The sequence below is a fragment of the Pongo abelii genome, chromosome 7 (genome assembly GCF_028885655.2).
Source record: "Pongo abelii isolate AG06213 chromosome 7, NHGRI_mPonAbe1-v2.0_pri, whole genome shotgun sequence".
Lineage (NCBI taxonomy): Eukaryota > Metazoa > Chordata > Mammalia > Primates > Hominidae > Pongo > Pongo abelii.
In genome coordinates this window covers 34,166,323-34,178,821 of record NC_071992.2, presented here as the reverse complement: position 1 = coordinate 34,178,821, position 12,499 = coordinate 34,166,323, and positions in this window count along the sequence as shown.

Sequence of the window (12,499 nt, the reverse complement as noted above, 5' to 3'; positions counted from 1 at the left end):
GAAGCTATCGGTTTCATTTAAAATAAATTCAACTAAATATTTCTCTCCTCACAGTATTTCCAGCCCATGGAAATCATTATCAGGGGATGTGGTAGAGAAAAAGAAGAAGAAGAAGAAGAAAAAAACCCACTGCTGTGAGATTTTTTTTTTTTTACAGGTGGTAAACATGATTCTAACCTTTGTAATCTTACAAGGTTAAAGAGATGTTGACAAGACCAAAGAGTATCAACTAATTTGCCATACAGGAACATAAAGAGGTAACACATATCTCCATCCTTATAATGTGGAACTACATTTGATTTTCCTGAAATGCCACCAATAAGCTAAAAAGATATTGCTAAATTTGGGAGTAAGACAAGTTATAGTAAGGCTTTCTTTCCTATTGTCTTGGTGATTTACGAGGTAATTTTGAAATTGACTAGTGGATGGAACTCAACCAATCGAGGTATATGGCATCGTTTAATTGATACTATATCTCACGGGGGTTGTAATTTTCATGGTATCATAAGTATTGGTTATTTAAGAAATGCCACAGTGTTTAGATCATCTAATAACATAGTATATTCCTGAGAAGAACCATATTTCAAAGAAGCAAGATCTCATGAATAATTTCTCCCCTTACCACCATAAAATATATAAATAAATAAGATTGCCAAAACTTTTAGGGAGGAAATTGCTTTCCTCAAATTGCTGTAGCAACATATCACCAATCTGACCTACCTTTACACCAAAGCTGTTGATCACTAGTATCAGAATTAACCAGATTACTCAAGAAATTTAAAACCAAGACCATACAATGTTTCAGAGATGCATAATGATGACATGTCTTTTGAAGTCTAGGTGAGCAGTCTATTTCTGCACAAATATATTCAGGGACTGTATGGTCTGGATTTGTGTCCCCATCCAAATCTCATGTCGAATTGTAATCCCCAGTGTTGGAGGAGGGGCCCTGCGGGAGGTGATTCAACCATGAGGGCAAGATTCCCCCTTGCTTTTCTTGTGATAGTCAGTGAGTTCTCGTGAGATCTGGTTGTTTAAAAGTGTGTAGCACCTCCCCTTTTGCTCTCTTCCTCTTGCTTCGTCATTTGAGACTTCTCTTCTTCCTCTTCACCTTCTGCCATGATTGTAAGCTTCCTGAGGCCTTTCCAGTCATGCTTTTAGTACAACTTGTAGAACCACGAGCCAATTGAACCTCTTTCTTTATAAATTACCCAGTCTCAGGTAGTTCTTTATAGCAATGAGAGAATGGACTGAAACAGGGGCTAACTTCTAAATAAAAATTAGCAGGATAAGTCTAGAAATATTTTCTGAAGGCAGTAAAAAATTCCTAATAATTATAAAAATGATGCCAGAATTCCTTTTGCACATGGAAGGAAGAGGCAGATATCCATGAAGTACCTACAATACAGTCACCAATTGCTAGGTTCATTGGCATATATTTTTAATTTAAAAATCATAACAATAGTATGATGCGGATATCAGTGTTTCTATTTTGTAAATGAGGAAAACAAGATCTAGCAATTTAAAATAACTTGCTCACAATTGTACAGCTCTTAAGTAGCAGACCTGGTATTAAAACCAGGTTATCCTGGGTCCAAAATCTTAGGTTCTTTCACATATCCTATTCTTCCTCCCGGGGCTAAGGTCATGCACTATATTTTGTCACTGAAACATACATTAACACACAATCTCTGAGAGAGTATTCCTTTATATTAGCATTATATTAATATTTATATTAGTGTGCATATTATATGCAGAAAACCTCAAGTCCAAATATATAAGTAAAAAAGTAGAGATAATATAAAAATTATTCCTAATTTCCTTCATTAATCCATTGGAGATACATAATTTATGAAACTCTCCTTAAGCCTAATTTATGTTATTAGCCTATGTCTTTTCTTGGTATAATAATTTCCATAATTTTCTACCTGTTAAATAAAGTGGTGCTCCTTTTAATTTAAAAAAATCCTTTGAGCATCATGGGTGTTACCTGGAGTGACAGCATAGGGAACGAGATCATGTTCTCCAACAATTTTCCCAATATTTTAGAGGCATTATCTTTTGTTAGTGCCCCAATTCTGGGAAAGAGTCTAGTGTTGTTTGCACATAGAAGAATCCTTTCCTGCTAGATCTCTGCAGGTTCCCTCTCTCAGCTTTATTCCCCTCTTGAATAGGCAGTTTTCAAGGCTCCTCTGAAGCTTTCTGGACCAGATCCTTCTGCATCCCAAGAATGATTTCCAAGTTAAGTCTTATTGGGCAAATTTAAGGTGACCATTTTCTTACTTAAAGTCATGCAGGAAAGGCAGACAGGAATTTAAAATCTGCACTCTGATAACATGACCCTAGCTGTGATGGCTCCTGTTTCCATCAACACCCCTGCAAATAACCTCGCAGACCTTTCTTTCCATTTAAATGTACTAGGGAATGTGTGTTGGGGAAGAAGTCTAGACACATAGACAATGCATAGGGGATCCCAGCTGCTGGATAATCTGAAGGTGTTCTTCAGGTGTTAGATTTAAGAAGAACCACTAAAGCACTTCTCTGGGCCACTGAACTTTTCACCTCCACGTCAAACATCAGTGGTGTTGGCAAGCCTTTTGTACATCGCACAGTCACTCCTATCTGGGCCTCAAGTGATGAAGGTGTTACACAATCCCATTAATCCAGCCAGGATTCCCTACTGTGAGTCAGTTGAACTTTACTCAAGTGCTCACACAAAATAGCAAAATCGGTCACTAAGAAGGGAGTTTACAGGCAGGGAAAATGTGGGATTAATAAGAAGAAACTTGATTGACCAGGTGTAATGGATACTGAATTGCAAACGGAATTGCAACAGGAGACTTAACTTCTCAGCCTGTCATAAAACTGGGCAAGTCTTCTTTGAGTAAATCAACAAATAACATATTTTCAAAGGACGTTTTGGTACATGAGTGTGGAAAAATGCACATAAACTGCTTTGAAAGTGAAAACAATATATAAATGTATTAGGATTATGTATTATCAGCATATAAAATGCTGTAACTCAAAGCAGGGTAGCAAAAGACAGAGAGCTTTGGATCGGGGGTAAGGACACTGTGGTTCTAGTTGGGGCTCGGATGTTTGGACCAGCCTGTTACAGGTTAAGTCACTTAACTTCTTGGTGCCAATGTCTCCTTATGCAAAAACTTTAAGATTGTACTTAATGGCTCCAAGGGGCTAAACAGCTCTAAAATGTTTGATTCTACAAAAAGCATGAGGTAGCCCTGTCAAAATATATTTCAAATCTCTATCAGTAAAATCTGACTGTCATCAAATATACAATATATACTACTTAAACAGCAATAAAAATTAATGAAATTCAAGGAATTCATAATTTGTCAAAAGTCTTCTCTTATTGCAAGAATCACTCTGTTCAAAATTTTCCCTCTGTTTTCAGACAGATAACATCTCTGTCTTAAGCTTACGATAAAGTCCTAAGCTTACAATTTCTTAAAGCTTTCCATACCCTTGCCTTCCGCCAAATACTTCAAAATACCAGACCTTGTGAGAACTTTAGAATCTGATTACTTCCTACCTTTCTTAAGACTTACTATTTTATCTATGTCTTCTAGCATGGCCTCTGTACTCATTTTTGTCTCCCTTTTCTTAGTTATTTTGGGAAAAGCAAGTGGCTTGAAAAGAGAGGGCAGTCCCTAAGCCCTGGCGTCATATAGAAACTTAGCATCTCTTCAATTATATCCACATAGCACCCTCTACTGCTTCAGGGGGAAAGAAAGCTTTGCAACTGCTCAACACTAGAATACAGCCAAAAATGTCACTCTGCCCAGCTATATAACAACAGGTAGAAATCTCCTTCATTTGTCATCTCAATAGCATTCCGTTAAAAGAGCACAGTTAGGGTGGGGAGATATTTTTATCTATTTTATCCTTGCATTTGTTCTGCTTTATTTCTATTTTGTCTTTGTGTATGTTCTGTGATTTCGAGCTAGGAGTTCTTGCAATTTCTAACCCTCACGCCAAAACAATTGCAAGTAATATTAGGAGCAACTAGATAATAGAAATAAACACATCTGAGGCCTCTGCAGTAAATCTCAATCAAGAACTCAAGGAGAGAAGATTACAGCTCTCAGGGTGAAAAGCCTCTGATATCTTTAACAGAAAACTTCTGCATAGCATGAGAAAATTATTCTTCCTCGGCTTTGTTTCAATGATGCCTATGTTCTGATTGTGATCCCAAAAGAAAGAAACAGATTTTCTAAAAATGTAGATCTCCATCTATTCACATGCGCTTTCTCCTGAGTGTCTTGTTTAGCAGGGCCAGTAAGTTATTAAAAACCAAATCAGAACCCTGGGAAATGTAGTTTATTTCCTATGGACTCGTAAGCAGAGATGCTTCAAAAGCAAGATGTTCCCTCTTCTTCTCTGGATCTCTTTCTATTTTTCCCACTGAGATAACATGTTTATGGTATTCAGTAGAGGGGAGACTCATCATTCCCTGGAAAGTCTGCTAAATCATGGAGAGAACATATACATCTAACATCAAAAAATAATATCTAGTCTAGAGTTTCATTTTAGACAGAGTTTACTACTTTGGACAAACAATATATAATTTCCCTAACTCAGGCCAGAGGCCTGCTTTTCACAAACCTTACCAATCTATTCATTGAAGGCCAGGAGAAAATAATTCCTCAGGAATATACTAGAGACTTCTCTCTGAAAGTACCTATTCCACCACAAGCCTACACAGTCCCTTTCAAGTACTATCTCAGCTGATTCCACTAATTCATTTAAATTTCCTGATGTGTTTTACTTTATTTTTTTTTTTTTGGAGCTGATAGTCAGAACATATCCTAATGTGTCTTGAAAGAAGAGACCTGTTAATGGCAATGCATCAGTAACGAGTGAAGTTTCACACCAAGGATCAAGGTGAGGTAAAGAAAAGGTAATGCTGGAGTTGCAATCTTAGCAAAGGAAGCTTTCATCACATTGCTCTTATAAACAATAGCCTATATGAAAAGGAGAAGGGAGCTGCTGTCTCCTCCAAGTTCGAAACGAGAGAGAAGATTTGCTTCCCAGCACAAGTATACTTCAAGGAACAAGCACCTGTCAAGAACCAGGAATCCTTAGGATTCTTTTTTTTTTTTTTCTTTTTTTTGATGGAGTCTCACTCTGTCACCAGTCAGGAGTGCAGTGGCACGATCTTGGCTCACTGCACCCTCCACCTCCCAGGTTCAAGCGATTCTCCTGCCTCAGCCTCCCGAGTAGCTGGGACTACAGGCACACGCCACCACGCCCAGCTAATTTTTCTATTTTTAGTAGAGATTGGGTTTCACCATGTTGGCCCGAATGGTCTTGATCTCTGGACTTCCTGATCTGCCCACCTTGGCCTCCCAAAGTGGGATTACAAAGTTGGGATTACAGGCATGAGCCACCGCGCCCGGCCCCTTAGGATTCTTTAAGCCCTAAGTATAGATTCTTTCATGGAGTTTCTAGATACATAAATGTCACAGCACTTTCATATCCTGAATAGTCAAGACAAACACAGTTTTTCATGTTCTTATTTGTTTGTTTTTCTTCACCCTGTCCTCAGATATCATGTATTTGTATTCTAACATTTTCATGTAGGTTAATTGTCTTCTTTCAGTTGGGAAGACAAGATACACAGTTTCTGTTCCTTTCTATGTACTCCATTGCCTAGCAAAATACAGGGTACATGAAGGCTGCTTAGTATTAAATAAAAATATAAATGAAATAACACATACAAAGCATTTGGCCCAATGGCAAGCATTAATTTTTTCGTATGTGTTTTTTTCCTCTGTGATGTTCGTATCAGGTCCCTGCCAGTCTGCTGGACACTGTGACCTACATGAGGGTTCACTCATTTTACAGCTATGAGTAGACACACATCACGTAGAGTTACATCATTTCACAGATATTTCAAGGGTGTCTAGAAGGTGTCAGATTCCATGTTAGGTATCAGATTCAATGGTAAACAAGACCATTGGATCTATTCAAAGCCTTTATATTCTAGGAGAGAAAAGCAACTGAAAAACTGGCATTTCTGATAGACAGTGAAGCAAAGTTCAGTGAGTGTGCATATGTTTATTGCAGCACTATTCACAATAGCAAAGACATGGAACCAACCCAAATGTCCATTAATGATAGATTGGATAAAGACAATGTGGTACACATATACCATAGAATATTATGTAGCCATAAAAAGGAATGAGATCCAGTGCTTTGCATGGATGAAGCTGGAAGCCACCATCCTCAGCAAACTAACATAAGGAACAGAAAACCAAACACAGCATGTTCTCACTCATAAATGGGAGCTGAACAATGAGAACACATGGACACAGGGAGGGGAACAACACACACCAGGACCTGTCAGGGGGATGGGCAGAGGGACAGCACCATGACAAACAGCTAGTGCGTGTGGGGCTTAATACCTAGGTGAAGGGTTGATAGGGGCAGCAAAACACCATGGCACATGTTTACCTATATAACAAACCTGCACGTCCTGCACATGTATCCCAGAACTTAAAATAAAATAAAATTTAAAAAAGAAAAAGTTGGGTGGGTGTAAACACAGAACACAGGGTGTTGTGAGAGCTTAGAGGAGGGTCTGCAGGCAGAAAGTCGAGAAGAGCTTCTTGGAGGAGGTGACATCTGCAGTGAAACCAGAACAGAGTCAGAATTAGCCTGGTGGTGGTGAGAATCAGTCACCCCTAACAGAGGGAGCAGAAGCTCCGAGGCTGAGAACAGAGAGGACAGTGTTTGATGGAACAACAGGCATCGCTGGGGCATAGAGATGGCGAGCAATTATGGAAGAGGCTGGGGTGGAAATGCACATGGAAACAAGGCTGTAAGGACAGGGACCCATCTGGGTGCTTCCTCTTGGTGCTCATGAAGAGATACAGCCATCCCTCAGACTGCAGGGAGGAAATGTGGTCCCTTCCTTGTCTTTTAGACTTTTAGCATTCATATTATGAAGGATGAATAAGAAGGAGCAAGGAAGTAATGAATTTCTTTGGAAAGACCAACAAGATGAATAATGTTCTACCAGTGGGAAGCACATGCAAGGAGAAATTGTGCAAAGTGTTTACTTCTGTATTACAGAACAGCTTTGTAGAGGTCATTAGGCTTATTGCTGGGGCCAAACGAGGAGGGTAATAGCACGTCTACTTACGTCTTCATGCGAGGATCGCCATTCCCTCAGTTATCTGGAACAGCATTGCATCAGCACAATGCTAACCAAGCATAGACTTTTCTATCTGTAAAAAAGCTTTAGACATCCATGTTTCCACTTTAGTGGTAAGGGAACTGCAAGTTACCCAGCTTTTGTAAGCATAGCTGGGGTGTAAAGCCAGACCATTTGATTCCTGCTCCAAGACTCTTTCCAAAGAGCCATCCTGCCACTCTGCCCCGAAGAAGATTTTTTTTTTTTTTCACTTAACAGCTAGTCTACATGGCCCAGAATAAAGCAAAAACTAAGCATGTGATGAATTTGCTGGCTAAGTGCAACCAAACAGAGGTAAGGATTTATTAATCTTCAAATGATCTAATTTGTCTTTTGCCATGAGATGATGCATATTACAAATATTGCAAGAAAAAAAGCTGATTAAGGGTAGTTAACATGACCTGGCCAGCACTGGGAGGTGCCAAAAGTAGTATCTGCTTGTTTAGAAAGAATGTAAAACATTTGTATTTTATTTAAAATACAAAAATTGATATCAGTTTTGTAGAAGAAAGGGTGTATGTATAAATATGCCTACATAAGCAGACATGCATTAGAGATACATACGCTCAGAGGGAAGAGAAACTTAAAAGAGACAAATAGACTAAAATTGTAATAGAAACAACTTTCTCTGGGATTTGGGGGCCTTATGATCTTTTTAAAATAATTTACCAGTTTTACAGTATAATCAGAAATATATATGTGTGTTAAAACATGCATATGTGTTAAAAATATACATATGTGTTAAAAATTGGATGTGACAACTCCCTGCTTTAAAGGAACAAGCACATCTTGAAGTAGTCCCTGGGACCTAGCATTTCCTTGTTATTGTCAGACAAGGCCCAAGCTCGTACTTCAGTGTTGTTACTGAGTTTCAGTTAGTGGCAAAAGACATGGCTCCTTGTGAATGTAAATTTGAGATAATTTTTTTCAAAAGATTAAGACACTTCGGCATCTTCAGAGGACTCGTTATTTATAATGCACCTAATTTCTACCTAGAAATGCATGGATGTGTGGAGTCAAGCTATTCTGGGACAGCTGAGTAGTGGCAAACAAGTCAGTTGGTACTAATGAAAAAAGGGGGTTTTAGGTCACACTGAAGGTAGCAAGGGCAGTAGAAGCTGCCTCCGAAAAAGGTTGCTCCTAAGATTCCATTCCCAACATCTACAGCAATATCAACTCTTAGAACTTAAGTCTTTATACTGTGATGCTGAAATACAGAATTTCCTAAATCATGTGAATATATATATGATGGAATCTCACTCTGTCGCCCAGGCTGGAGTGCAGTGGTACGATCTCAGCTCACTGAAACCTCTGCTTTTTTGGGTTCAAGCAATTCTCCTGCCTCAGCCTCCCGAGTAGCTGGGATTACAGGCACCCACCACCACACGTGGCTAATTTTGTATTTTTAGTAGAGACAGGGTTTCACCATGGTGGCCAGGCTGGTCTTAAACTCCTGACCTTAAGTGAACTGCCCACCTCTGCCTCCCAGAGTGCTGGGATTACAGGTGTGAGCCACTATGCCAGCTAAATATATTTTAATGAAACAACATAATCCAAAAGGAAGGAAGGAAGGCAAACAGGAAGGATGGAAGGAAGGAAGGAAGGAAGGAAGGGAAGGAAGGAGGGAAGGAGGGAGGGAGGGAGGGAAGGTTGGTTGGTTTCATTCCCAGGAGGTTGGTACATTTTTGAAACAAATGATTAAGGATCACTGTACCATGGAAGAAAAGCACCCTTAACAGGTGGGAGGCTGTCCTAATGGAGCAAGACGGTCTCTTGTGGGAATGGAGCCACACAGGGCTGTCCTGCCTCAGTGACATGGAGCAAACGGCACAAACCTCACCTCCCTTGTGGTATCATGAATGCCTTCTTGCTCTGTGAGTATGCCTAGGTTAACTTGCAGAGGGACTGTTTGAAGCCCTTGAGAAAAAGTCACAGGGCTGGGCACGGTAGCTCATGCCTGTATTCCCAGCACTTTGGGAGGCCGAGGCAGGTGGATCACTTGAGGTCAGGAGTTTCAGACCATCCTGGACAACATGGTGAAACCCCGTCTCTACTATAAATACAAAAAAAAAAAAAATTAGCTGGGCACGGTGGCTTGCACCTGTAGTCCCAGCTACTCAGGAGGCTGAGGCTGGAGAATCGCTTGAGCCCAGGAGGCGGAGGATGCAGTGAGCCGAGATCATGCCATTGCACTCCAGGCTGGGAGACAGCAAGACTCCTCTGTCTCAAAAAAAAAAAAAAAAAAAAATTAAATAATGAATGTAGGGCTCCACTACATCACGTTCTAGAAAGTCACATTTGAGCTTTAGAAGGTACCTCAGTTTTCTTCCAATTACTAATTACTGCCCCACCTTGTGGCCTTGCCGTGGGACAGTTCCTCAACACATCTCAGTGTAAACAGGTTGAGCAAACACTGCATGGATTATCTATGAAACAGAGAAAAAAGAAATCGGAAGCAATTTCAACTTTAGGAAGTAGAAAGTCGGTCACAGGCCAGTAGAAAATGGAGCAAGAGGAGAGACTCAGTACTGCGTGTTGAATTGAAATGACTTTGAGCTTTCCTCTCTACTGGGCAGCCATGCACCTTGGAAAAGGCAATTTTCCTGTGTGAAAAAGCAGCACGGCTCTGGGCCCTACTGAAACAGAGGCAGGCATTATGCTAGGTTCTGGGGATGCAAAGAAAAAATCTATTCAGCATGCAGAGCCTTGGTGATTTCTGCAAAATATAAATCACGTCTTCCAACTCCCTACTTAGAACTGTCCCATGGTTTCCCATCAGGTAAAGAATAAACAACTTTTCCTGTGACCTTCAGGCCCTATATTTTCTAAGTGTGACTTTTGCTGGGACATGCTGTTCACCAGTCACATGGCTTATTCTAGGTTTTTGAGCTCACAGTTCTCATTCTTCCTCTAGGGCCTTGTGCTTGCATTTCCTCCAACTCAGACACTCTGTGCCCAGATCCTCACAGACTACTTCTTGCATTTGAACTCTCAGCTTCAGCCATCTCTTTGGCAAAGCTTTGCCTGACCACCCAGTCTAAATCAGCAGGCGCTCTTCTTCCCATTGACATATTTTCATCTTATCGGTAGCACTTAACTTGTTAGCTTATTGATTTCCCTTTCAATCTGTCCCCCTGCCAGAATGCATACTCCTGTGCAACAGGAATCTTATCTGTCTTGTTCACCACCTTTTCTTCAGTCCCTAAAACAGTGCCTGGAACATAATAGTAATCCAATACATCTTTGTTGAATGAATGAATGAATGATTGAATGAGTGAATGGCATAGTCATTTCCCCTGAGTGCCTGACTGGTACTACATAGCAGAACGAAGGAAAGTGCTAGCACAGAGTAATACCCAGGTTGATCTATGAACACGGAAGAGGAATAATGAACCCAAGAGGTATTTAGGAAGACCATGAAGAGAGGACACCTGTGCTAAATTCTGATGGGTAGAATTAGTTGAGTGAACCAAGATGTTCCAAGTAGAGGGAACAGCATGAGCTAAAACATGAAACATGAAACAGCAAGCATGTGAGGGGGAAGAAGTCTGAGCTTGGTCGGGGCATGAAGTGAAGTGCTCAAGAGGATACGTGTTATGGATAACCTTGGACATCAAGCTGAGAAGCCTGGACTTTCAAATGAGGTGAAGTGGTTTAAAGTGACAGAAGTTAGCCAGTCCCCAGAATCAAGAATAGACATGATTATTGTTTACTTTTATTCCCGTGCTCATTCTCTTTACTTTGTTCCTTCTAATTCTTAGACTTCTGCATTCTCACTGAATGGGTTCTATAAAACCAGTCACCAGACATGAGGGAAGAAATTCAGCATGCTGTATGGTAAGTTGCCTGGCATCTATGTTGGCTTATTTATTCATCTTGCCTCTAGTAAAGACACTGAGTCTGTGGCAAGGTCCATCTGAACCCTAAATTTCCTCAGAAATGAGGTGGGCACATACTTTCCTTGTGTATTGTGTGGGATTGATAATCCCTTCCAGTGCCTTCCACTGATACAGAGCTTGAAAGCAACATGATTCAACACTGTGCCTTTTCTGTGCCCTGGATGAGCTGCCAAATATTTGAGAAAGAATCAGCCCATGAATAGGATAGCAGATCAAACTTTTGTTGAAACAAGTCCTTTTTTCTATGCATTCCATTCAAAACAACAAAACCAAAGATCCAACCCGTCATATATTATCTAAAAATTATTCACAAAATGTTTGCCTTGTTTGAGGGCATTAGCAACAAGCTGCTTGTCCTTTTTCCCCTCCTCCTATTCTTTCCATTCATGAAAATGGTGATTCATAGCAGTGCCCTGCAGAGAGCGGGCACTGGCCACTCCTGAGGCAGCCCACCTCTGCCGCGCGCTTGTGGGAAAAAAAGCCCCGCAGTGAATCAAGTTCATTGAGCAAAATCCAGGGGAAAATATTTGTCTGGAAATCTAACACGCCTCTCTCTGTGCTTGTCTGGACAGAACTAGGGTGGACTTAACATTTTTTTCCTTTTTGTCAGAAATGTGTGTAGAAAAATTGCATATTTTTGCAAAAGAGAGTCACAGAGGTGGGAGGTGGAATTTGGGGGATTTTTTAAGCTGCAAGATCAGTGTCACCACCATGGGAACAAAGACACAAAGTAAGCTAATAATGTATTCTGAACTTAGCAAGTGTAGTTCTCTGGAAGACAGAAATGATTCAACAATATCTATGCATAAGGGAGGAAGTCCACCATACTGCTGAGCTTCGAGTTATTGGAAAAGGTATTTAAAGAAAAAAAAACGATAGGGCATAACTGTAGGAGAGCCAGTGATCACCCCCAATCCTCCTTTTAGCTCTTAGTGGCTCTTCAGCAGGACCTAGACACCAGGCAGATTAACAAGAGAAAAGTATACACATTTGATTAATTTCACATGTACATGAAGATCTTCACAAGACAGTGAAGTTTGAAGAAGGGGCTTTTGTATTTTTTAGACAATGAATGATACATTTGAGAAGAAATGACAGCAAAAAGAAAATCTGGCCAGGGCAGTACAGTTTCTAGGGGAGTCACTAGGAGATATTTGGGGTGGGGGGTGTAAAACCACAGGCAGATAAGCGTTACTTTGTTAAGTGTATATATCAGGTCCAGTGTAGCCTCCAATTCCAAGTCTCTGGTAATTAAGGGCTATTTTCTCGCCCTGGTATGGCAAGGGTACCCCTCCCAGAGGAATCTTTATGGTGTGCTACATGCAGGAAGAGACAGGTCAGCTTTCCCTTTCTGAAACTACACTGTCTCCAATGTTTTCAA